General features: G+C 41.2%; 1 long non-coding RNA gene across 1 annotated transcript in view; it reads left to right on the plus strand.

Moving 5' to 3' along the window:
* The window catches only part of LOC123849524 (uncharacterized), a 122,900-nt gene extending 104,676 nt beyond the window's left edge, over positions 1-18,224 (plus strand). Inside the window, exons 14-22 of the long non-coding RNA XR_010407808.1 lie at positions 142-303; positions 382-862; positions 3,873-4,050; positions 8,663-8,728; positions 9,315-9,470; positions 13,974-14,093; positions 15,074-15,166; positions 16,649-16,870; positions 17,559-18,224. This is a non-coding gene — a long non-coding RNA (uncharacterized LOC123849524). The remainder of the gene's footprint in view (positions 1-141; positions 304-381; positions 863-3,872; positions 4,051-8,662; positions 8,729-9,314; positions 9,471-13,973; positions 14,094-15,073; positions 15,167-16,648; positions 16,871-17,558) is intronic.
* Positions 18,225-24,450: the final 6,226 nt, after the last annotated feature.

The following is a 24,450-nucleotide window of genomic DNA, read 5'->3' on the forward strand; positions in this document are numbered from 1 at the left end:
TGGAGAAGGGTCTGAAAGATGCACATTGGATTTGGTATGATAACCTCAGAAAGATGTAGGATGTTCTTTTTCCTTTTCTTTTTTACTGAAAAATCTGTAAAATGTGAATTTTAATGAGTATGTATTTTTTAACTTTTAAAGAAAGAATTTACAGTGTCCAAGTGGAACAAGCACAGATTTCACCTGATGTGGGCCCAATTGTGACCAAATGCATAGTGGATATAAGGCAGTTGTTATGAGATTCATTGCTAAATGATTGTTAAATTGTTTTCCTGGTGAAAAGTGACAAAGTATTGACAGAAGGTAAGTATTCCAATTGCTGTAGAACACATCACCCAAAACAGTAGCTTAAGACAATGATCATGTTTATTTTGCTCACAGGTTTGCAATTTTGATGGAGCATGGTGGGGACATTGTGTCCCTTCTACTTGGCATCAGGTGGGGTGAAGAAATAGAATTGGAAGACTGAAGAGTAGAAGCATCTGAAGGGGCACTCATGTGTTGGCAGTAGATGCTGGCTGTGGGCTGGGACCTCCATGTGGCCCCGCCACATGGCTGCTTGTCTCCCAAAGGTGAGTGTCCCAAAAGAGAGCCAGGTTCAAGCTTTTATGCCCTAAACTTGGAAGTCACACATCTTTTCTCCAAGTTCTTAAGGTAGTCACAAAGCATCACCCAGGTCCAAGAAGAAAATTAGACTCTACCTCTCTTGGTTGGCAAGTTCTGCAAGAATGTAGGAACTGGAATATCAATGTGGCCAGTTTTGGAAAAGACAACCTGCTCCAAGAAATTCTCTCCCTTTTGATGTTATCTGCACCCCATATCTGCAGAGAAAACATGGAAAGTCTCAGTTGCCCTGTTGAATGTGAGTATTGCAACTTCATTCCAAAAGTAATGTGTTGTAAAAGTTGTAAATTCTTATGTGGGAAACCCAGCAAACGTTAGCATTGTATTTCCCATGCCTAGCAAGCCATGGTTTTTAAATTAATTTCCATGTGGACTGTCAAATTTATCTTAACGGCAAAGCAAATGGACTCATTACAAAGATGGTGGGAGTCTACCTTTGCTTCGATGGACTCTGAGTTTGTACTTTGTCTCTAAGCTTACTTCTCAAATGCAAACAAAGAGCACAGAAAGGAGATTCATGAAAATGAATGTTTTTCAAAGGAATTTCAGATATTCTGCTTAATGCATATAGGTGTCCTTCTTATTACCTGCCAGCCACAGGATATACAAGGCTATGTTGAACTTGATGTGGTGGTTGAGAGTCCAGTGCATTCCTCCTCTTATTTCCTTATTAGGGTTTGAGTCAGTTCATTCATTTGTATCCACAACGTCCCTTAGTTCCCACTGGAGCATGCATAAATAGAACATATTAACAGGAGACTAATCACCAGATATGTATGGATTACCCATAGAGTAGCAGAGAATTGTCAGAAAATATCCAACTAATCCAGTCTAACAGATTGGAATCTTACCCGATGGTATGAATTGGTAGCCCCAAACCAGTTGTAAATTAGATATGCAGGGATTCTCATTTTTAGAGCTATTATTACTGGAAGTTTATATTTCTTTGAACATATCCAAGTTCTTTCCTTATTGAAGATGAGGTCATTGTATAGCAGAGGTCTCAAAAACCAAGCTCTTTTGGCAATGGACGTGTAAAACAAACAAAATGATTATTCATGGTTGGATAAATCAAATTGAATTTGAACAAAGTTCTGTCCCCAAATATTTTCTTGTTCAGGCTGAAGACAACCATGAGACATTTAAGACAATATATTGTTTTTCAGAAATTTGTTGAAATTTTGAGCAGTCCTTTTTCTCCCATAACTACAATGCCAAAAGAGCAAAATGAGTAAACTGACTGCCAGTATTGTCCCTGCTTCAGTGGAATTCAAATATTGTGTGTCCAGATATTTCTGTTCCTTGACGTATACTTGTAAGGAATACTTGCTGATAGTTAGCCTGGTGGTTCTTCATTTCACCTAGGACAACTTTTATACAACTAATTAGTTCTTGGGGCTCACTTCCCAAAGATACAGGCCAAGATGAGGCCAAGGAATGTATATTCTTTAGGAGTTCCCCTTATGATCCTGGGAATCAGCCCAGCCTTGGGAACAACTGACCTAGAGCATTTGCTAACTTCTAAAATTTTTGTGAAGGAGTTTTGCTTTGATAGAAGTTTCTGTGGCTCAGGACAAAATGGTGTTATAATTCCATTTCTGTCCTTGGTAAACAAACATTTTACAGTAGAAACTCAGGTTTACACTAAACTTTTTTATATTGACTCACTTTGTAGTAGAAGCTAGAACTTTGAAAAAGAGGTAGGGAAAAGAATTCCAGTTCATTTCCCTCTTGAGCTTTGTTTTTGGACTGAAATTTTTGTATATTTAAATGTTGGATGTAATGATGGTAATGATTGTCATTATTTGCTCAATTTTTTTAGATATCCCAGGTCCCTCCAGCTAGAACTCATGAAATAAACAATTTCAAACTAAAGTGGCAATTACTGGATAGAGCCACAAAGAATAAATAAGTTTTCCAGGGCGCCTGGGTGACTCGGTTGGGCATCTGCCTTCAGCTCAGGTCATGATATCAGGGTCCTGGGATTGAGCCCCACACTCGGGCTCCCTGCTCAGCGGGGAGTCTGCTGCTCTCTCTGCCTCTCCCTGGCTTGTACATGTTCTCCCACAAATGAATAAATGAAATCTTAAAAAAAAAAAAAAAGTTTCCACAGGTAGAAGAGTAGATAAAAGATATTTCCAGGTAGAGGGAACATAATAAAGGCACAGATGCTTGAAGATGCCTGGTCTACTCAAGGATGGGTGAATAGCTCAGTGTAGCCAGGATCCAATATATATATGGGAGATATCTATGGCTTGAAATATTCGGTCCTCGGTGATGGAAGCAAAGAATTCTCTCTTAAGTTCTGTCTCCAATTGCCTGGCATGGCTTTTTGAAGAAATATTCTGAGGCTGCATCTGGCTCTGGGACTGATTAGGGCTCAGAAGAAGGGGCAACAGTACCCAGGCCACATCTTTTCTCTTTCACACCCTCTCTTAGTTTGGCATATATATATATGAATATATATATATATATATATATATTCAATGTCTTTGTCCTGCACTTGATTCTCCTTGGGCTATCTTTGACAAGGGAGTTTTGCTTTTGGTTGCCATTTTTACCCTATTGGTGAGTACTGGGGCAGGACTCTGCTGGAACTGATGGAAGTGGTAAGAACCAGGTGAAATACAACCCTATGTTCACTTCTTGAGTTTCTGAATCAGTGATCCAGTCAAAGGAATGGCTATTAATCTGATTGGCTGTATGGATTTCCATTTAAAAGTTGTTGGGGCATAGGCCTATTTTTTTCCAGAAGAAAAAGAGATAAAGTAGAAATTAGATCCTACTTCAATGTTGACCAAGAAAGTTTGCACTGTCAAAGCACCTGCATTATTATATATGTAACTTTTGATTGGTGAATAATTTTTCAATTTAGTTTTTCCAGAAACCAATCCAAATACATGCTTCTAAGAAATTTAAAAATGTGTATTTACCTGCTCAAAACTGTAATTTATGTGAAACCCCTTTTTGTTGTTCCCATATTTAATTATACCTAATTATCTCATTGGGACAAAATATATATAGGCTTTCCATTAGTATCACTTGAAGATTTTATCTTTAATTGGCATGTTTTTTTCAATTCTAGCACTTTCTTGGGCGGCACATTTTAGCACTTTAAAATCAGGAAGTGTACATTGTCATGTCTATAACCATCTCCCATAGCATTTCCTGTCCATTCCAACTCTCACCTCCCATTCCCTCTCCCTGCTCCTAGTTATTAATTCTATGCTGCTTCTTGACCATTTTAGAATTGGGAAAACAGGGAAAGTGCATGCACGGAGGATGGATGATGCTTTCTGGTGTTGCAAGAATGAGAGAATAAGAGCGTGATAACTAAGATAGAAGATGTGTCCCTCTTCCTCTTCGTTTTGAAGGTGGCTCCGTGGAAGCTGGAAGTTTGACATGACTCTTCCCCAGTGTCTTAAGGTACCCGATATATCTTTCATGTTCCTTTAAATACTTTATCCAACATTTTAAAATTATTTTGGTTTAGTAAGGTAAAAATGTAAACTGGTTATTGGTGCTGGAGTGAACAATTTTACTTCTACCTAGAGATTAAGTTAAAAACCCTAGAATATCAATCTACAGGGAATGTTAAAGGTTTTCCAGTTCAGCCAAGGCTTTGGGAATGGGGCCTTGTCCTCGAAGAACCTTCTCCTTGCTTTAGGTCTACAGGTTGAGGTTGGTCATTCCCTCATGGTGATGCTTATGGCAAGTTCTTAAACACTTCCTGCCCAATTATTTTGATCTTAAAATAGCAGTCTTCAAGCCAACCTAAATCTTCTAGTTGCCGCACACAGATAAGTTGTGTAAGGCTCAGCAAAGCACCAGAGATATTTGGGGGTCAGACTGCAGTTCAAGCCTCAGTACTACCACCTTTTAGATTTGTGACCTGTCCCGTTACTCAACACCTCTGAACCTTATTCATTTATTCAAGCCATGCAGAAAATAATCACTGTAAATGAGGTTTACACATTTAGAATGTGTCAGCACTAGCCTGGATGCTGGGCATATAGTGCTAAACAGACATAGTTCCTGCTCCCAAAGAACCTTGCTCATGAGAATATACAAGGAAGAGTTGTATTTACAATCCAGAAGCTAAGTTCTCCAATAGGGAGAGCCCGGGTAATGGGGTACACTGGATAGATAAATCTTTTGGAGAAAATACTTCAAAGCTGAGACAATGAGTGCCTTAACTTTCTTCCCTGCAAAATGGGGACACACCTACCTTGCTGGGTTATAGTGAGGAAACAGACAATGAGTATAACCTCCCAAAGCTGTGCCCAACAGTTCGTTATTGGGCCAGAAAACATATATTGAGTAGTGACTGTCCTAAGCACTGAGGATTCAAAAATGAGTAGGGGGCTGTCCCCATCCTCATGGGTCTCACAGGCTAGACGTTGAGCCCTAGCTCCCAAGGCTGCACTATTACTGCTCTCATCCCACTTACCTATTCAAGTGTCTCAATCTCAAGAGCACCAGCTTAGGAATGCTTCTCTATTGTCCACTGTTGCACGTTCAGTGCTTAGCAGTTCCTAGTGGACCTTTGCTACTCACCCTGCACCCTGCCTTATCTTCTCTCTCTTACCTCTCCAGCTCCCATCTGTCCAACTTGCAACAGTCCACTCCTGCCTTTATTTGCCTGAAGGTCTGCTCTGTCTGGCATGGGCCACTCGGGCCACACCTATGCGGGGGAGCTTCAGAGCGATGGGGAATTAAGTCCCACCCCAGCTGCTCCACGTCCTTCACACTCTGAGGAATTATTTCTAGTTACCCCATGGCGATAACTCAGTTGATAATTCACCCTCCATTGGCTGTTTTGCCTTCCTGATCTTACTTGCCCCACTTCTTCACCACTGATGTCAGGGGTTCCCCCCAACTCCCAAATAAACCACTTACATTTGAATCCTTGTCTAAATGGCTGTCCAAACTAAATTGTCCACTCAGCACCCAAATCCTTATCTTGTATTTAAATTATCCTGCTGCCTGTAAAGAGCCCCTCTCTCACGATGGGAATTGGAAAGGTCAGGTACACTTACAGCCCCAGGTGGGTACATGACCTGGTCTGTGCTCATCAGATACACCCACTCCACTCCCTTCAATTGGAAGCTCCTGGCATGACAAAGGAAATGCCCAGAATGGATTCTGTTGCCAGACGGTAGCAGAGACAACAATGTGAATGCGAGTGTCCAGCATCCGGTGTTGGTGGAACTATGGTCTGTACACCGCCCCCCCCCCCCGCCCCCCGCCCATGCATAGAGCCTGGCTTCACTGAACAGTTCTAATGGGATATTTTTGAGCATTGCTCTTTCCCTTGTTGTACTCTCAGAGCCTCTCCTCCTTTTGTCCTTTCAGAGATTCTTTGATCTCCCCACTAATTCCTTTCCTGCCAACATGTCAGGTTTGGTTCCTATAACTTGTACCTAAGAAGATAGAGCCAGGAAAACAGTCCTCTACCTTTTCCAAGCCAATGGGATTTAGTACAGAAGGGTATAGAAAAGCTGGAAAGCCATACAGGAAGCAATGAGGTAACCCACAGATCACTAACAGCTGGAAGCTGCCATCACCCTAAGGAGGGACAGTAGAGGAAGGGAGCACATTTTCTGGCAGGAGCTAGAACCGCATTGGGGGGGCTGCCTGGAGAGGTCACCAGTTGGGGTCCAGGACCTGAAGTTCCCCAGGAAATGCAGGAGAGAGAATGGAAGCAGCATCTGGTTTTTCCTTCTCCCCCCTCCAATTTTACATTATACCACCCATAAATTGAAAGTAACCAGACGCTAGAGGGCAAGGGAGCCTAAAATGTAGAGCAGAACAGGGAAAGAGCCAGAAATAGACCTGGATGCCAACAGGCAGTTGACATGCACAAGTAATGGGAGCTCCCATAATTTTTGGCTGAATGAACAAAGAGAATAACCAAGGAGGGAGCTGGGACCAGAACCTTGTGTTACACCAACTCTTAAAGGATGGGGGAATTAGATTGCCCCTAAGGAGACGCAGTCAGAGAGCTAGGAGGAAACCAAGGCATGAATAGTGTCCTGTATGGAACAGCTCTGCCATCCTATCTGCCAGACTCCTAACTGGATTTCCACCAAATAGACCTCTGAATTATTCATGGAGTCTAGACAGGAGACTCAGAGTGCTTATCCATGAGCTTTGGGTATCATCGCTTCTAATCCAGGCTATTCCCTGGGTAACTGGAGTTATTAAGTGAGGATAACAGTGCTTGCCAACTTTCACCAGGCAAGGTGAGAAGTAATGCATAATGGAGATTTTTAAATACTTGGCAAGATAGAGAAACATGTCACAGTAGGAGCCTCAATTGATAAATAGAGATAAGTGCATTCACTCTCACAGTTGGAAATTACAGGACTGTCTTACATGACTTCCATGAATAGATGGATTGCAACATCTTTGTGAGTGGCAGCGCAGAAGAGAAAACAAAGCTCTGTGCTTGGATTTATGAGAGGGAACATGGTATAATGGAAAGAGCATCAATTTCAGATTCAGGGGAACCTCATTTTAATCTCACCTCTACTGCTCATTAGCCTTGTGATTTTAGACATTTTCAACTGCACTCCAGTGTCTTCATGTTTAAAATTGATTCTGTGCTGGGCATCGTGGTGGAATAGTAACTTGCCCACATAAGGGGCAATTCATAAGTATTTGTTCCCATCCTCAATCTCTCTCTCTCTCTCTTTTTTTTTTTTTTTTTTTTTTTTTACCATAGCACTAGCCTCTAGGAAAGAAAAGGTGAGAAAGGAAACTAAAATTCTTTCTACAAAAAATGGCTGGCATGCATCAGTTTTATAGGGAAATGCTTGAAGGAATTAAAAACCAAATCTCAGACCTCCTGCGTATTGTTGAAAGTGCCAAAATCCATGGGTATTATACATCCAAGGCTGCTTACTCAGAATTTCAGATGGTCTAAAAAAAAAAAAATTATCTGTACGGATTTTGTTTCTTAAAAAAATCCTTGCTTCCTGAGGATGCCATAAAATGTGTGTTCACATATTTTGAGTGGGATTTCATTCTCAGGCGGTGCCTTGGTGTCTCTATGACCCAAGCAAGGGCTCCTTACCCCTTTATCACATGGTTTCTTCTTGACACAGCTAGAAATATGATTGTTCCAAGGCCCATCACAAAGAAGCAGGGCCTCTGCTATGGGTCAGCAGCACCAAGAAGTGTTGCCAAGATACAATACGTAACACGAGACCCCCAGGTCTCCCTCTGGGTTTCTGGAGCAGCGGTCTTTGGCTCAGCTGTAGAAATTTCAGTTTGGTCATTGAAATCCAAACACACCTGTCCTCCAGACAGGAAAATGCCTAATAAAGGGAATTCCTCCGTGCTGGCTAGTCTTGCGGTTTTATTCAACCCTTAAAGACAGTGTGGGGGCTGAGTACCACAAAGCAGCCTAGCCAGGGATGGAAAGAAGCCCCTGGGATGGTCACTGAGATAGAAAAGTACCAGCCAGCTTGGATACCTGGGGGCTGCAATTAGGGCACTCAGAGCTTGCCTTGGCTTTGAAACATCAGATGGAGCTCAGACAAAATCAGGTCTCACTTAAACTTTATCCTTGTGTGGACAACCTGTATGCCTTCTCGCTCATTCTGCGGGCTGTCCTTTGGCACAGTGCCTTTTATCTATTTAATTTCAGAGCATGACAGGGATATTTATCCCTATGCCAGTCATATGCCTTTAAATATCATTTGTCGGGGCGCCTGGGTGGCTCAGTCATTAAGCGTCTGCCTTCAGCTCAGGTCATGATCTCAGGGTCCTGGGATCAAGCCCCACATCAGGCTCCCTGCTCCGCAGGAGGCCTGCTTCTCCCTCTTCTATTCCCCCTGCTTGTGTTCCCTCTCTCGCTGTGTCTCTCTCTGTCAAATAAATAAATAAAATCTTTAAATAAATAAATAAATAAATAAATAAATAAATAAATAAATAAATATCATTTGTCATGACTTTTAGAAAATAAGATTTCTAAAAAAAAAAAAAAGAAAATAAGATTTCTAACTAAAATTTATTACTATTTTTTTTAAAGGAGGGGCTGTAGGATCAAGCCAAACTTAACCCAGGTCCTAGGCAGTGAAGATCAAAAAGAAAAAGGGTAAGTTGCCTCAGCAGGCCCCTTACCAGATAGAAAAAAAAGGCTTTTCCAGGGTGAGAGACTCATGTCCTGGGACTGTGGAATGAAATGCTCGCAGAGGGTAGCTTTTCTCTTGGATTGTTCCCCAACAGTGCAAACTCATAGTGTTTAGTGCCATGGACCCTAAACTTGAGGCCCCTGTCAGAAACTATAAAACCACCTGGTCCTCCTGTGTTTCCTTTTAAAAAAATTTTTAAAAATTTATTCATTTATGGTACCAAATGGCCATAGTTAATCACATCCTGTGCTTTGAGGAGTAATGTAGATGTATTTAGCCCTTCATTTTAATATTTATTTCCATAGTCTAAATAGAATGCTACCTCTGTTCACATTCTATTATGGTACATAAAGTTATGTCTTGTATATCTGTTTACCATTCCTCCATCCAATACAATATTTGTATTATAGGACAATGGAATAGTCACTGTTGAGCCAAGGACCCTATTACCATGTTTCCCTTCTTGTCCAGTTATTGCTTTCTGTAGAGCTGAGAATTTGTTTTTGTTTTTGTGTTTTTAAAGATTTTATTTATTTATTTATTTGACAGAGACAGAGATAGTGAGAGCAGGAACACAAGCAGCGGGAGTGGGAGAGGGAGAAGCAGGCTTCTTGCCGAGCAGGGAGCCCGATGTGGGGCTCGATCCCAGGACCCTGGGATCATGACCTGAGCCGAAGGCAGACGCCCAACGACTGAGCCACCCAGGTGCCCTGGTCTCTTTTTAAAAAAAAAAAAAAATGCCTTTAGTTTTCTCCGTACATGGTAAGTCTTTCCAGTGCCTCCAGTAGCGTAATATTCAAGGCACTGTTTTTTGTTTTTTTAACACATTAAGTATAGTAACGGACTTATTTTTCACAGGAACTCAGTGAGGTACGTACATTATGATCCATCTCATAATTGGGAAATGTGAAGCATGGAGGGTAATTGACTAGCATGGTGGGGTCCTAAATGGCAGGGTCGGTACTTGAAGCAGGGCCGCTGGGCTCCTGCAGTTCTTCTCCCAAGCAACACAGCCCTTGATGTAAAAATCTACCAGATAATTCGTTGGAAACTTTCTGGAAAGCTTTTTCTGCTGTATGTCCCCGGTCATCTGGTTTCGCCTGGATTGCGTGCTTTCTACCCCCACGCCCACTGGTCATACTCCTCCAGGGGATTTCCTTCTCTCCCTCCGGGGTGGATTCCTGGTTTTCTGGATAGCATTCCTTCTTTCTTGGTTTACCTTAGAGCTTTGTGGGGAGCCATCCTTTAGAAGGCTTCTCAGACTATTTAGGTCTTAAATATAAAAAAAAAAAAAAAATTGCATTCTGTCTAGATAGCGCTGGGTACAGTGTTCATGGCCATTCTTACTCTCGATCATTTGTGTGTGAACTGTTTTTTCCCGTTATTGAAACTTAAAATGGTGGTGGGTCTTCTCTCATGCATGGTGCTCAGGAGGCCTTTTCAGCCTGGACATACATGTACTTCAGGCCCAGAAAATGTCCTTGTAATATTTCTCTTAACAGTTTTCTCTTCCAAACGCTATTTTGTAGGGTATTGGGCCTTCTGGATTCCTCTATAGTTTTAGCTCTTCTATTTACATTTATAAGAGCCCTTTCTTATCTTAATAATAATGTCTGCTTAATAGCATCCTGACCTTGTTTGCAGAATAAATAGCTTATCTCTCTGAGGTCATTAACTACAGTTTAATCAAACTTTTCTTCTGAGTTTCCTTTCTTCCTTTTATGGTAGAGGCTTTCTTCAAATGTCAAGTAATCCTCAGCTTTAAGATTTTAACAGTTGGGTGAATAAACGCTGCTTGGAAGATCTGTGAAGTTTCTAAATGTCCATACAGGTTTTTCTTTAAGCACATGAGGTATTTATTTGTGTAGCATTATATTGAAATTCAGTGTTGGATGTGGACGTTCCTAAAAACCCTTCTGCTATTTCTGCAACTCGGACTCCACCTCCCTGCCATGTGGCTTAGCACTGTCTTCTCCTTTTCTTTCCCCACTACTAAATTCTAAGACATTTTAATGTAGAGCAGTTTGGTTGATGCTGACCCATGTTCTCCGAGTGTTCCTTCTACCCCTAATCAGCTTTACAGTTTTCCTAAATGAAGATAGTTCTATCAAAAAGAATTACTATTCAATTTGTGCCACAAACCCAAACATCAATGATGAAGTGAAAAACTCTAATACTTCTATGTTACATATAATTCTTATTTCCTTATAGTGTGTAATAATTAATTACATTTAGATCCATTCCACTTATTAAGATTACATTTATCTTGAAGTACATTAATCTCCTTGTTGCAGTGACTCTGCATGTTTGTTTATCTTCCTGATGAGTGTCCTTCAGATTTCCTATGTATTGGAAGTCCTGTCTATTGCCTTTCAATGGAACTCTCCAGACCTCTTGGCAAACTTACGGTTAAGGGCTCCTTAAGTGCTGTAGAAACATAATCATTGTAGATATACCTGGATGCTTAAACCTGATTTCTTTTACATGGAATCAAATTCTGTATTTCCTGGCCTTACCTTGGGTTGTTTTCTGCTTCTTGAAGCTTCCCTAGATACCACATTCTTCTGATTTCGTTTCTATCTCCCATCACACTCTTTTCATTCTCCCTTGGTCCATGTACTCAACTTGACCTCTGATGTAAGACTGCTTTGGGATCCTATACTCACCCCTTCTCTTCTCTGCTAAATCTCTTTAGGGGATTCCATCCAGCCCATAGTTTTATGCTGATCACCCCCAGATATTTATCATTAACTATGTTGTATCCCTAGGACTCCTGACTCTAGTTGCCGGCTTAACATTTTCACATGCTTGCCATGACCAATACAGAACTTTTGAGCCACAGCTCTCTGCCCACACAGTAACTACCCCTTATATTCCTCTTTCTTCCCATTTTGGAAAATGGCGCCAACATCCAGCCACTTGTTCAAGCTGCAAATCTGACAGTTGTCCTCGAGCCTTCTCTTTCACTCAACTCACAAAAGCCATTTATCTACACACTGTTGAATCTACTCCAGCAAACACCTTGAATCTGTCCAGTTCTATGCATTTCTGTGACTCTAGCCTTAGACAAAGACATCATATTTCTTCTGAACCACCACACTGGCTTTTTACCTGGCATTTTGCATCCAGTCTTGCACATAGTAATGACAGTAAACTTGTTTGAACCATGAAGTAGATCAGATCATAAATTGGTTTAAAATCTTTCAAAAGTCTCTATGACTAAAACACCATCCGTGCTCCGGCTGGTTCCTCACAACTCCAAGCTCATTCCCTCTCTAGAGTCTTCACACTAGCTCTTCTGCCTCAAATGAGTTTCTCTGTGATTCACACATGGCTCAGTCTTTCTTGTATTCTCACCTAAAATGTCACCTCCTCAGAGAATCCTTCCCTGGGCACCCACCTAGGGTACTCACTCATCTTTCCCATCAGCCTATTTTAATTCTGTGGATAACACTTACCACTATCTCCTATATTTTATATGTTATTGTCTGTTTATTGCCCCTGCCAGAATGTAAATTCCTTGAGAGCAATGACCTTATCAATCTCATTCAACTTAGATGGATTAAAGGCACTTTAGAAGTGAGAAAACCAGAGAGAAGAGCAACTTGCCACAGATCACGTAGATAGCAGGCTATTTGGCCTATTGCTTTAAATGTGTTCATTATCTTAATGACCTCTACTACATCCCATAGCTACTATTTTTAATTATACTGTTGGTTCCACCACTTTGAGCAGTTTTTTCTTATTCTAGGGTTTTACCTTCCCAGCATGACCCCACTTGAGGGTTCTATGCCCAGAAGCCAACTATGTGTTCTGTCACTGGTCATCTTTATCCTGAGCTTCTTGAAGCTTCCTAAACAAGCTTGGTTTATGAACTTTGAGAACTTTCTTTTCAGCTGTTCTTTCCCGTTGAGCCACTAGAAACCCACCTTTTTGCCAAACCAGATACTTAATAGTGTTCATGCATAGGGTAGAATTGTCAATCCACAGGGTAATCATGGTTTGGTGGAAGGAGCTTTGCCTGGGGAAACTGGGCTTTTCATCTATTTCTGTTACCCAGGAGCTATCGGATCTTAAGTAAGCCCTTAACACTCTAAGCTTCAATTTTGTTGCCTGCCCAGCTCTGCCATGAGCAGAGGAAAATTAAAACAACAATCCAGGGCGCCTGGGTGGCTCAGTTGGTTAAGCGACTGCCTTCGGCTCAGGTCATGATCCCGGGGTCCTGGGATCGAGTCCCACATCGGGCTCCCTGCTCAGCAGGGGGTCTGCTTCTCCCTCTGCCCTCTTCCCTCTCATGCTCTCTGTCTCTCATTCTCTCTCTAATAAATAAATAAAAAATCTTTAAAAAAAAAATAAAAAATAAAACAACAATCCACTCTCACTCTCTCCCACCCATCTATTTGGAATAATACATATGAAAATTCACTTCACAGGGATTAAGTGAATTCATAAATAATCCAGTTAGCTGGATTAAATGAACTCATGAATATAAAAACATTTTGCTGATTGTAAAATGCACTACAGATGTGGGGGATTAAATGTAAGGGATTGCTCACAGGAATCAGTTCCTAATGCATTAAATATATGGCCATCAGTGAATGATTGTTTAAAATGCTGGTTATAAGCCAAACTTTCAGAACAACAGTCTTCCTATCCTGTATGCTTTTGAATAATGATTTTTCTTAATGAAAGTGTTGTATACACAGTAACCAATCCAAATGGTATAAAATGAAAACTGCAAGTTCGCTCTCTCCTCAAACCTCACAAGTGTCATGCCCAGACCCAAGCAGTTAACCTCAGCTTGCTATTTTGAGTTATTAACAATAATACTTACCAGAACAGCTTAGTACTTGACAATGAGTCTGACATTATTATAAGCCCTTTATAGATTAACTCATTTTGATGCTCACAATAACCCTAGGGTTCAAGTATTACTGTCATCCTGCTTGTATGTGTGAGCGAACTGAGTCACAGGAACGAGCAGCTGTTTGCTCAGTGTCACATTCACACAGGCTGACTCCAAAGGTCATACTCTTAGGCACCTTTCCAAGTGAGTCTAGAGAGTACCTGTAGAACATTCCATTGTATAATGTATCCTGGTACGATTTTTATAAGCTCTCCTAAATTTTTCATTATTCAAAATGAAGTGCCCAATACAGGACAAATAAGCCACCATGGACCACCTAGTGCTTTTGTGTTTGTCCACAGCATACGTTTCTCTAAGTGAAAAGCTGGAAGTGTCTCAAGTGATACCACCAAACTGCCTTCCACAATGAAGAGTAATGTTCACCTGGAGCCTGCAAACCACCAGATTCACTGAGAGGACCTGTGAGTTTTATGTGCCTCTGTTTTCTTCTCTAATTGCTTTTAAAATCTGACTGCTCTGCTGTGTGACAAGGGATTTTACCACACAGTAAACACAAACTTTTTGGGAAAAGCTCCTCACATTCCCGTGGGCTGATGTCTCAGCTCCCGAGCAGGGGATAAGCCAGCATCCGGTGACCTCTCTGCTTGTTCTGCCTGGTACCCTGAGGCTCTGGAAAAATTACCGTGAGGCTATTCACCTTGGCTCAGCCTGAGATCTACTCTGACAGATTTATTGGCTCTTAAACTTTTACCCAAGCAGAACCTCTAAACCAATATACGGTTTCACTCATTTGCACTCCAGGGAGAGAGAGAGAGAGAGAGAGAGAGAGAGAGAGAGGCAAGAAGGGGGAGGAAAGTCCACTCCTCTCTCATCCCCTTGCAAACTTGTAGGAAATGGAATTCATCATTTCTTTCCAATTTAGGTTCTTTTTTTGAACCAGAGTTTTCCTCAGTCCATTGGTATGTGGAAATACATTGGTGAAAGGAAAAGTAGTAAGATCATTCAGTCAACCACTACATCCATTAGCTGTTTTTTAAAGGAAAATATTGAATGAGAAACTTGCAGTTTTCCCCAGCTTTTGTAGGAATGGAGGGTGGAGAAAATGGCATCAATTTAAACAGGAGGGAATTTAGAGCATTAAGGAGGAACATCTAAGGCAGATCACTAGTAGTATTATCCCTATTTTCCTGCTGAGAAAACTAAAGCTTAGAGAGGGGTTAAATGACTCAGGCCAACTTACTCAGAAAGGGGTGAAGTCACGGTTCCAACTCTGGTTCCAGTTTTCAAGCCGTGTATCGTCTACTGCACCTGTTGGGGGGTCTCCAAACCTGACTGATAATGCTTTCTAATTCCATGTACTTAACGCTGCTTTCCTAACATCTGTGTGCTACAGACACATGAAAATGCTGGATAAAATCTAATGAAACTATTTTACATATAGGGAAGGAAGAAAGCGAGAGAGAGATGGAGACTGAGAAACAGAGAGACGAAACTCTTATGTGCCAAAAATAAAGAAGAACCTCATAATCGGTGTGTAAGTACAGGAGGTCAGGCCAGAACAGAGGACATCAGACATGACCATAGGACCTAACAACTAGGGCCTGGAGTTTTTTTTTTTTTACACATGGCCCTTGGGCCTAAGGAAGGTAAGAAGTTGGAACTGAAATTCGCTTATAAAGCTAGGACCAAGGAAGACCGGCTTCCACTCTGTTAAGGGACCATAAAGCATTATTTACTCACTAAAGCTACTGGCAAATTTCTCACTGATCAGATATCTGGGTGAGGAAAATTTTCCACAATAAATGGCAATTTAAAGAAAATCTGTGCTATGCATAGGTGTAGCATCCAAATTTTAGACCCTCCTCATAGCAGAGGTACCCCAAATGAAGATATTAATATATATTAATATATAATATACCATAAATATTTCTGACCAGTGAAATGTCTGGACTTCACCGAAGAATCAAATGTAAGACTCCTCTGAAGGATTACTACCACATCTTAAAGTACCCAAGCATTCCCCAGGGAGCTATATCCTAACTGAAAAAATGCTCACAAAGCACAAATCCAGGAAGCGGTCCACAAAATGGGAGAGTCGACAGATACATGTGGGACGAGTATAAATTTAAGTAAATTCACAATCATGAAAGAGATAAAGGGAGAAATAAAAAGCCCTCATGAAAAGAAAAAAGAAAAAATGGAAAAGAATTGGCAGTTATGACAACGCAGTAGAACAATTCAAAATGAAACATTGTGAATAAAATTCAGCTATGACCAGCTTTGACGGCACAATGGCAAAGTTAAAGAGAAGTGATGACATGGAGGATATGTCTGAGGAAATTACCCAGAGTGTGGCAGAGAGAGATAAACAACAATGAAATCAAAAAGACAGGTTTGGAGATACGGAGGATTAAATCAGAAGTTTGAATTTAGCTGTAATGGGATTTCAGAAAGTGAAAATGGGAATAGGGCAGTGCTTTGCGTGAAATGGCTATGAATTGTCCAGAACTAAGAAAAATCCTGAGACCTCACAAGGAAGCAGTACACTGAATCCTGCATATTACATGCAAATCTGGTAGATTCCTCTTATGAAAAGCAGACACTGAAGCAAACACTAGTTGAAGAGCCAGTAGAGAAAACAGATAACATAAAACACAATAATCATTAGAATAGGGGACACATCAGCAAAATAGAGACCAGACAACTAATCTGTCCGATCATCAGAATCACCTGAGTAGTACATGAAAACAGTGTTATGGTTTTACCCCAGATGCTTTGGATGGTGCTCAGGAGTATGTGTTAAAAAACAAAACAAAATTTCTGGGGTGATCAAGTAGGCTTAAAACCCTTTTATTCCTGAGCACCAAATCCATAAGCATGTACATACATTCACATTTTCACGTACACTGATCTCAAGTTTGTGTTAGTGAAATTCCCCCCCACACCCCTAAAACCATGGAGAGGTTTGATCCAAAACCAAGGATAATTTCTAAAAAATTTTTTTTTCAAACTCTAGGAGATTCATGCTAAATGGGACCAGAAGATGATCTCCAAAGAACAAGGCAAAAGAGTTAGGACAAGCATCTCTGACCTCACAATTCCTCAACATTTCTACTTCTGCCTCCTCGAGTACCTGTATGTATTAGCATCAGAGGACATGTCATTTGGCCTCAGACCTCCAGAATCCTGTGTGTGTGTTTGAGGAGAAGAATAAACAGCCCACATTTGAGAGCATGTGGTGAGACACAATTCCTATCTTACTTGATAGTTCATATTAAATACAAAAAGACACCTTAACACACGAACAGCTGAAATTTAGTTTGTTTTGCCTTTATGGACATCTGTTCTCAGACTACTAGTTGTTTATCTAACTGCTATAATAAAGGCTAATTTCTACATTAAAGTAGTACTAGGTATAATTGGAATATTTTCTAAGAACCCCCAACACCAAAAACCTGGAAGTCTCCAGAAGGGATGGATGGCAGTGAGATTTTACCACGTTGTTGTACATGCATGTAGTAATCTACATGCATTTAGTATGTAGTATGTAGTAATCTACATTTGCTTTTTGGCTTGAACTCCATATACTTTGCTTTTCCCCTTTCCCTAGAGAATGCTTACATAAATAATAGCATATCCACATAACAGAACTATGCCAGTAGAAAAATGATGTTTTGAACAGAGAGTTCACAAAAGAAAAATATTTAACTTCATTAGTAATAAAGAAAATAATAAAATTCCATTTTCTTCCATTAGATTAATGTATTGTTGTTTTAAGATTGATAGTGCCTAATGTTGGTGAAGTTGTAGAGAAATGGGTACTACTTTGCTCTTGGTACTATAAGTTGGTAAATACTTCCTAGACAGATATTTGGTAATATGTAGTCAAAGTCTTAAAAATTTACACAGATCTTTTTTTTTTTTAGCCCAGCAATTCCATGTAAAGAGTATATATTCTTTAAAAATTGAACAAGTGCAAAGAAATGGAATAATAATCCTAAAATTTGTATGGAACCAGAAAAGACCCTGAATAGCCAGAGGAATGTTGAAAAAGAAAAGCAAAGCTGGTGGCGTCACAATTCCAGACTTCAAGCTCTATTACAAAGCTGTGATCATCAAGACAGTATGGTACTGGCACAAAAACAGACACATAGATCAATGGAACAGAATAGAGAGCCCAGAAATGGACCCTCAACTCTATGGTCAACTCATCTTCGACAAAGCAGGAAAGAATGTCCAATGGAAAAAAGACAGTCTCTTCAACAAATGGTGTTGGGAAAATTGGACAGCCACATGCAGAAGAATGAAACTGGACCATTTCCTTACACCACACACAAAAATAGACTCCAAATGGTTGAAAGACCTCAATGGGAGACAGGAGTCCATCAAAATCCTAGAGAACACAGGCAGCAACCTCTTCGACCTTGGCCACAGCAACTTCTTCCTAGAAACATTGCCAAAGACAAGGGAAGCAAGGGCAAAAATGAACTATTGGGACTTCATCAAGATAAAAAGCTTTTGCACGGCAAAGGAAACAGTCCACAAAACCAAAAGACAACCGACAGAATGGGAGACGATATTTGCAAATGACATATCAGATAAAGGGCTAGTATCCAAAATCTATAAAGAACTTATCCAACTCAACACCCAAAGAACTAATGATCCAATCAAGAAATGGGCAGAAGACATGAACAGACACTTCTGCAAAGAAGACATCCAAATGGCCAACAGACACATGAAAAAGTAGTCAACATTGCTTGTCATCAGGGAAATCCAAATCAAAACCTCAATGAGATACCACCTCACACCAGTCAGAATGGCTAAAATTAACAAGTCAGGAAATGACAGATGTTGGCAGGGATGCGGAGAAAGGGGAACCCTCCTACGTTGTTGGTGGGAATGCAAGCTGGTGCAGCCATTCTGGAAAACAGTATGGAGGTTCCTCAAAAAGTTGAAAATAGATCTACCCTACGACCCCACAATTGTACTACTGGGTATTTACCCCAAAGATACAAATGTAGGGATCTGAAAGGGTACATGCACCCCAATGTTTATAGCAACAATGTCCACAATAGCCAAACTATGGAAAGAGCCAAAATATACATCAACAGATGAATGGAGAAAGAAGATGTGGTATATATATACAACGGAATATTATCCAACCATCAAAAAAAAAAACCCCATGAAATCTTGCCATTTGCAACAACGTGGATGGAACTAGAGGGTATTATGCTAAGCAAAATAAGCCAATCAGAGAAAGCCAAGTGTCACATGATCTCACTGATATGAGGAATTTGAGCAACAAGACAGAGGATCATAGGAGAAGGGAGGATAAAAATGAAACAAGATGAAACTGGAGAGGGAGACAAACCATAAGAGACTCAATCTCGGGAAACAAACAAGGTTGCTGGAGTGGTGGGGGGTGGGAGGGATGGGGTGGTTGGGTGATGGATAAACACTGGGGAGGGTATGTGCTATGGTGAGCGCTGTGAACTGTATAAGACTGATGAATCACGGACCTGTACCTCTGAAACAAATAACACATTATATGTTTAAAAAAAAAAAAAGATAGTAGGAAGGGAAAAATGAAGGGGGGGAAATCAGAGGGGGAGACGAAACATGAGAGAATATGGACTCTGAGAAACAAACTGAGGGTTTTAGAGGGGACGCGGGTGGGGGATGGGTTAGCCCGGTGATGGGTATTAAGGAGGGCACGTATTGCATGGAGCACTGGGTGTTATACGCAAACAATGCATCATGGAACACTAGATCAAAAACTAATGATGTAATGTATGGTGACTACCATAACATAAAAAAATAAAATTAAAAAAAATGAACAAGCGCAGCATTGTTAATATTAAGAAATTTGGAGACTTATGTGTCCCAAAATAGGAATTATTCCAATAAAATCTGCAGTTATACAATGGAATACAATTAGGAAAATATCTGTAATACATAGGTAATAATTTAAAGGTTGTAAAATTAAAGGTAATATAAAGCAATAATTTTATTAACTTATAGACAAGAACACAATGTCAAGACAGACTAAGAATTGAGAATGGTTATTTCTTGGTGGTGGGAACTTAGGGGTGTTTTTTTCTTTTTTGCAGAGTATGTTCTCTAAGTTTTGCAATTAAATTTTATTTTATTAAAGGGAAAAGTGTGGTCATAAAAATTCTTAAGCAATTGGAGATAATGCCACTTATGGCAAAAATGAAGGCTACCTTACGATTACAACTCTAAAGAAATGTGTGCATGAAAGCAAAGAAGGAAGGGAGGAAGGAGAGGAGGAAAAATCAACAGTGCTTTTCTTTGGCCAGTGGAATATGGGGCAAATGCTTTCTGCTTTTATGAATTTTTCATATTGTCTAATATAGTATCAATTTTAGAAGGAAATTTAATAATCAGGATTTTCCCATTTTATACACCTCTCATGCCATGTCAAATATTCATTCAGAGTCCTAACACCGAGTTTCTGGGCTCCATCCAGGCACTGAATTAGCTAAGTATACATAAAATATTACTACTGAATTTATGAGTTCAATCTGAGGAGGCTAGGAGACTTTTCTAGAATCCTCTCCTGAGTCTATGAGGAAGCTGGGCGAGATGAGAACTTGCCTGTCTCCACTCAGTATTCCGTCTGGGTCTGCAGAGGGGGTAGAGAGCAATGAGGTCCTGGCACCACTGTTGTAGACCATGCTGTAGTGCACTTGATTTTTGGCATGGATTCCTCACACATATGCTTTGCCTCTCCACTTGCAAGCAGAGGGCTCCTTGCCTACACCAGTCTGCATGTCAGCAGGGGGCTTCCTGGCCCCAAAAGCTTTCTGTATGAATTACTGTGTGTGGTTTCTGCACATTGAAACTTGGCACCCACACACACCCCTCTCTCTGCATAGCCTCCATATTCCATTAGAAGCCATCCAGATTCTTGACCTGGATATTGGCCAAAACCAGACTTCAAAGAATCACCAGGTTTCCATCTGCTAAGATAACACACTCCCTTCCCCTTTCCAGCTTCCAGGCCCTTCTCCAGTCCTGTCTCCACATAGCCACCTAAATGAACTGATATTGCCAGTCCTTGGCCCTAGAATCTTCTGCAGCTTCCCATCATATGCAGAAGAATGAATGTATTCTGTAGATGGAAAGCAAGGTCCTTCATGTTCTGCCCCCAACTTGTCTAGTCGGCCTTGACCTTCATCAAACATTTCTGACCTTCCTTTATTGCTCTAACACACCGTCTCTGGACTTGACCTACTTCCTCTCGTCTCTGCTTTTCCACACACGCTTCTCTTGCCTTCTCCACTCACTTTGTCCCTCCTTCAATATCTTTTCATGCTTCAAAAGTCACTTTGAGTGTCACTCCCTTTGGGAAGCCTTCCTGGCTCCCACCTTCCTGTCTCCCCCTCCATCCCAGGTGCTCATTTCTGTCAACACTACTGTATGATGGAGAATGCACATGCCCCCTACCAACATCCTTGTTGGCATGTGGCAGCTCAGCTCTGTCCTTCACTGGATGGTGAGGTCCTTGCAAACAAGGACTGGGTTTTTCCCTGGTTTCATTCCAGTGTCTACCTCCTTTCGTAGTTTCCAATGACTGGCCAACCCTCAAAATGTATCCAGCCCTTCCGCTCCTAGTATAATCCCAACACACACAAGACCTACACATTCTTGTGTATTTAAGGATTAAATGAGTTAGTCCCAAACTGGAAAGAACCCAAAGATCTGTTCATCATAGAAGAAGTTAGTAAATCACAGCATTTTAAATAAATAAATCCTATGCAACAATGAGAATGAGCGAATGAATGTTGTGAATGAATCTCACAAACAATGTTGAGTGGAAGAGTTTACAAAAGAGTAAGTGACATGTAACTCCATTTATGTTAGTTCAAATGCCAGCAAAGTCATCTGTGGTGTTTAGAAATCTCGGGAATGGTTACCCTCAAAGGTCCAGGGGAACAGATGGGGCCTCTGGGATCCCAGTAATGTTCTGTTTCTTGATCTGGATGCTTGGCTGCACGAACATTTTCACACCATGAAAATCCATCCAGCTGTGTATTTATGATTTGGGCATATATCTGTATCTTCTGCCCCAGTAAACATTTTCATGTAGGAAAGTTCCCTTTGTGAAACTTGTCTCTTTGTGGCGTGTAGAACAGTGACAGAAATGGGGAATGTAGGTTTGATTCAAGTGAATTGCCAGCTTGATTCATGCTCTTTTCCCCATGCAGGACTGTGTCGCACTGCAGAAAGGAACATATTTTTTTTTTTTAAGTGAAAAGTCTCCCTCTAGAGGGTCTAGCTTTTGCTTTAAGAAAGGGTGTCAGTGGATGTTCACTAAAAGAGTTGGGCTTCTCAACTTGAATTTCGGCAAGCTCAAATAATTTTCGAAGGCGTCAGGGTGTAAATCAGCAAATAACCATAATTGGGATTGCACTCTTTATTTGGTATCCTCATCCTTCTGTTTGTACGGTTTCTGTCCCCAGCGAGCACAGGATTATGGGTCCCCCCCCGCCCCACATCAACCACACCTTCCCTCCACTTCACTGATGAATGTTTCACTGCTGCAGTTCAACATCGGGCTTCTTCTTGGTACAAAGATAAATTATCTAAATGAATCTTTCATCTTTTCCCCTCCAAATCTTAAAGAGTCTAGAAATATAAGGGGACGTGTGTAAAAATAGATTGTCTTCTCTTGAAACAAACAGAGGATGGGAGCCTGGCAACCCTGAAACAGCCAAGGCCACCTTGGGCGCCTTGTGGGCGCCCCACGCTGGAGCCCATCCGGCCACCTCTGCAGGGACTCACCGAGTTTCTCTCTCACTTTCTGTAATAGGAGCCCTTCAGCGTTTGTACACATGGGAATGTTGCTACCACCTTCTCATTTCACATTTCCTGCACTTTTCCTCCCAAGCACTCAACTGCCCGAAATAGAAGCATGGTTTTCGGAGTCTGTGTGTAGGAATTTGGGGGGGGGGGATAGCCAGGGTTTCTGTAATTCCCTGTCAAGCCCACACCCTGAGGTAATTTTCCTGTTGGCTACAAGGGAGATGAAAGATTCAGAGGCAGGCGCAGAGTGTCTTTCAGAGAAGAGCGTAGGTTTTCCTTCAGGGGGTGGTTAGAGAAGGCCCACCGTGAGGCAGGGCATTAGCACCCAAGGAGGACACAAGAAGGCACAAAACATAGGGCCTTGCCTTTCATGCCTTGCCACCCAATAGCACCCTTCACCAATTCTCTGCTTTCCTGAGGGCTCTTCCTCATCGGATATCCCCCCCCCCCTGCTTTTTAACTGAATCCCAGAAAGGATCAACCTCCTTGCTCCTCTCTGCCTACTTGAATTCCCTCCATCCTACCAACTCTAGTTCAAATCCCACCTCCTCTGGGAAGCCTTCCTGGATGACTTCAGCTGGTAGTCATTTCCCACTTGTCTGATTTTGCAAAGCCCCTGCTAATATTAACTGAGCACTTAAGTGCCAGACATTATTCGTAGCACTTCACATATGCAAAGTCAGAATCCTTACGATGACTCCACGACATAAGTTTTGTTATTATTCCCATTTTACAGATGAGGATCCTGAGGCCTCTAGTGATAACATAGCTCCCTAATTAGATTAGAAGCTCCATTTACCATTCTCTTTGACTTACTGACTCATCCCTTTCACAGCACAAGACTGGAGACTTGCAACTGCTAATTTGTTCAACTCATACTTGCCCACCCCTCTGTGTGCTTAACGGGACTTAAGACCATGACAAAAAGATTTTGGAAAGCATTTCTATCTGTCATATATATGCTATCTTTCCATTTCTGTCAACACTGCTGTCCAACAGAGGAGATGGGATTGATAAAAACCACAGTAACAAAGACAAGTCCTTGTTTGGTCTGTGTGGTATGCTGGGCACTGTGGTAAGTGATGTACATTCCATGTCTCTCCTAATCCCAGCTCTTCTTCCCGAGAAGATCAGAGAGGGTTACAAAAGCTTGCAATAGGATTGAATAAGTAGACTGAGCAAAGGGAATACAACTGTAAGAAGTCCAGCAAAATCCTGAGTTCAGTTATTACCCAAGAACATATACCTTAAGGACCCTCCTTTGCAAGTGAGCCACAAGGTTGGCTCTAGGTTTCCTAGCGTTTGTGACAAAGAAGGACACATAATCAATGACAACACTCCCATCGCCTTTTAGATAAAGACAGACCCTCTGTTCAGATGAAGGACACATAAATGTCTCATCAAACCATCTCCTATTACAATTCTCAGCGCAGGCCCTTCTCATCTCACTGCAAAACATGATAGTAATAGCCATCAGGGGAGGTGGCAGAACTATTCAGCCTACGTATGTAGTTTAATTTGGTTTAACTTCATTTATCGAAGAGATAGAGGGACTGTACATGTTTCAGAAATTCCTTACCACTGCTATTTCTCACAACTGGGCCTGCTTCAGACGATTGCCTTTACACCTTTAATCGCTGAACAGGGATTTTGGGATAACCCCTATGGACATCCTACAGAACTCGCATCCTTCCTGGGAACAGCCTCTGGGAAACCCAGGCTCACAGGCAACTTGGAGCTTTAAAAATGGAATTTTCAATGAGGAAAATGAAATTCAAACTCCTTTGTATGATTTATGATGCTTTTCACAACCCAACCTCAATCTGCTTTTCTAGACCTGATTTATTGTCCCCCTTTCAGCATCTTCATGCTTCATCCAAACTAAACTACATCAAGTTCCATGAAGACACTCCGTGCGCTCACTCACTGAGACCCCATACGTGCTTCCTAACCACCCTCTCCTGTCTCCTGTCTCCCCTAGCTTCTCTG

This window comes from Mirounga angustirostris, unplaced genomic scaffold (assembly GCF_029215605.1).
Source record: "Mirounga angustirostris isolate CCGP_5_RB_7025 unplaced genomic scaffold, mMirAng1.0.hap1 SCAF_15, whole genome shotgun sequence".
Taxonomy (NCBI): Eukaryota; Metazoa; Chordata; class Mammalia; order Carnivora; family Phocidae; genus Mirounga; species Mirounga angustirostris.